Source organism: Hyperoodon ampullatus (assembly GCF_949752795.1).
Source record: "Hyperoodon ampullatus genome assembly, chromosome: 14".
NCBI lineage: Eukaryota > Metazoa > Chordata > Mammalia > Artiodactyla > Ziphiidae > Hyperoodon > Hyperoodon ampullatus.
In genome coordinates, this window is record NC_136927.1 from 29,275,701 (window position 1) to 29,278,817 (window position 3,117).

At 47.4% G+C, this 3,117-nt stretch overlaps 1 pseudogene across 1 annotated transcript; it reads right to left on the minus strand.

Annotated features, from left to right (window-relative positions):
- Positions 1-443: 443 nt before the first annotated feature.
- Positions 444-899, minus strand: LOC307063955 (small ribosomal subunit protein uS11-like; annotated as a pseudogene). The gene has a single exon. The product of its transcript is annotated as a small ribosomal subunit protein uS11-like (transcript).
- Between the last annotated feature and the right edge of the window lie 2,218 nt (positions 900-3,117).

Genomic DNA, 3,117 nt, shown 5'->3' on the forward strand with positions numbered 1-3,117 from the left:
TCTGTTCCTTCCTGCCGCCCATGCCGTTTGCTCAGATCACAAAGCTTCCTCCTCCTCCTTCTTCTTTTAAAATAAAGTCTCTGGGCTTCCCTGGTGGCGCAGTGGTCGAGAGTCCGCCTGCCGATGCAGGGAACACGGGTTCGTGCCCCGGTCCAGGAAGATCCCACATGCCGCGGAGCGGCTGGGCCCGTGAGCCATGGCCGCTGAGCCTGCGCGTCCGGAGCCTGTGCTCTGCAACGGGATAGGCCACAACAGTGAGAGGCCCGCGTACCGCAAAAAAATTAAAAAATAAAAGTCTCCAAGGACCTGAGAGCCAGGCATTGTCTTTTCTGTGCCTACCTTGCTTCCTTCCAAAACAGTGGGACTTATGCCTTGCATTTTCTTTTTTGGAGCTTACATCAAGGCAATTTATTAACAGAAAACAATAATTTGAGGAGTCCTTCTCACAAAGAGTGACCACGGCGACCCCCCTTCCTGCGGGTGCTGTCGGAGGGGATGGGGGTGACATCTTCAATCTGCCCAATCTTTGTTCCTGAGCGGGCGAGGGCTCTGAGGGCTGACTGGGCCCCGGGTCCAGGACTCTTGGCCCTATTTCCTCCTGTGGCCCAGAGTCTGATGTGGAGGGCAGTGATGCCCAGCTCCTTGCACCTCTGGGCTACATCCTGGGCAGCCAACATGGCAGCGTATGGAGATGACTCATCTCAGTCAGCCTTCACCTTCATCCCACCAGTTACACGGCAGAAAGTTTCCTTGCCAGAAAGGTCGGTGACATGGACAAAAGGGTCATTGAAGGATGCAAAAATGTGGCACACACCAAATACATTTCCTCCCTTAGCCACCTGAGGGCCGAGGCTGATGACCTGTTCTTCCTTGTTTTCTTTCCCCTTGCAAGGTGCCATTTCTGTGCATCTTCTCCAGAATCCACCACCAGAAACAGAGAGAGGGAGAGGGCGGAGCGACGGCTCAAGCTCGTCTGCTTTAGCATTAAAAAAAAAATCATACTTAACACATGGGCAGTTCTAGAAGCACATCTATGGGCCTTGAGGCTTGAGAGCCAAGTCTGGCTGAATATTGTAACCAAACGTGGGGTCAGGCTGCTCGTCGCCCAAAAGCCAGTAAAAAGGCAAGGGTGGTGGAAAGGAAACTTTGCTTTATTTTGAATGCCGGCAACTGGGGGTGGGGGCAGTGGATGCCTGTCCAAAGGCCGACTCCTCCCCCATCCCTCCCCTGTGACAATCTGGGGGTAAGAGCTTTTATAGGTGAAGGGAGGCGGCTACATGCAGAAACAGCACAGTCAGCTCTGACAGTCATCTTGAAATTGGTCATTGGTGGTCTGACCAGTGTCATCTTGACTGTTAAAAGTACAGTTAATCTTCAGTTCCAGGGTTGGTTTGTTTCCATTTCTTTATTTTTTTCTGAATTTTTGAATTTTATTTATTTTTTATACAGCAGGTTCTTATTAGTTATCTATTTTATACATATTAGTGTATATATGTCAATCCCAATCTCCCAATTCATCCCACACACCTCCCCGCCCCTGCCACTTTCCCCCCTTGGTGTCCATATGTTTGTTCTCTACATCTGTGTCTCTATTTCTGCCCTGCAAACCGGTTCATCTGTAGCATTTTTCTAGGTTCCACATATATGCGTTAATACACGATATTTGTTTTTCTCTTTCTGACTTACTTCACTCTGTGTGACAGACTCTAGGTCCATCCACGTCTCTACAAATGACCCAAATTCATTCCTTTTTATGGCTGAGTAATATTCCATTGTATATATGTGCCACATCTTCTTTATCCATTCATCTGTTGATGGGCATTTAGGTTGCTTCCATGACCTGGCTATTGTAAATAGTGTTGCAGTGAACATTGGGGTGCATGTGTCTTTTTTTTTTTTTTTTTGTGGTACGCGGGCCTCTCACTGTTGGCGGCCTCTCCCGTTGGGGAGCACAGGCTCCGGATGCGCAGGCTCAGCGGCCATGGCTCACGGGCCCAGCCGCTCCGCGGCATGTGGGATCTTACCGGACAGGGGCATGAACCCGTGTCCCCTGCATCGGCAGGCGGACTCTTAACCACTGCGCCACCAGGGAAGCCCCATGTGTCTTTTTGAATTATGGTTTTCTCTGGGTATATGCCCAGTAGTGGGATTGCTGAGTCACATAGTAGTTCTATTTTTAGTTTTTTAAGGAACCTCCATACTGTTCTCCATAGTGGCTGTATCAATTTACATTCCCACCAACAGTGCAGGTGGCTCCCTTTTCTCCACACCCTCCCTAGCATTTGTTGTTTGTAGATTTTCTGATGATGCCCATTCTAACTGGTGTGAGGTGATACCTCATTGTAGTTTTGATTTGCATTTCTCTAATAATTAGTGATGTTGAGCAGCTTTTCATGTGCTTCTTGGCCATCTGTATGTCTTCTTTGGAGAAATGTCTATTTAGGTCTTCTTTGAACTGGGTTGTTTGTTTTTTTGATATTGAGCTGCATGAGCTGTTTATATATTTTGGAGATTAGTCCTTTGTCCATTGATTCGTTTGCAAATATTTTCTCCCATTCTGAGGGTTGTCTTTTTGTTTTGTTTGTAGTTTCCTTTGCTTTGCAAAAGCTTTTAAGTTTCATTAGGTCCCATTTGTTTATTTTTATTTTTATTTCCATTACTCTAGGAGGTGGATCAAAAAAAATCTTGATGTGATTTATGTCAAAGAGTGTTTTTCCTATGTTTCCCCTAAGAGTTTTATAGTGTCCAGTCTTACATTTAGGTCTCTAATCCATTTTGGGTTTATTTTTGTGTATGGTGTTAGGGAGTGTTCTGACTTCATTCTTTTTTTTTTTTTTTTTGTGGTATGTGGGCCTCTCACTGTTGTGGCCTCTCCCGTTGTGGAGCACAGGCTCCGGATGCGCAGGCTCAGCGGCCATGGCTCACGGGCCCAGCCGCTCCGCGGCACGTGGGATCTTCCCAGACCGGGGCACGAACCCGTGTCCCCTGCATCAGCAGGTGGACTCTCAACCACTGCGCCACCAGGGAAGCCTAACTTCATTCTTTTACATGTAGCTGTCCAGTTTTCCCAGTACCACTTATTGAAGAGACTGTCTTTTCTCCATTGTATATCCTTGC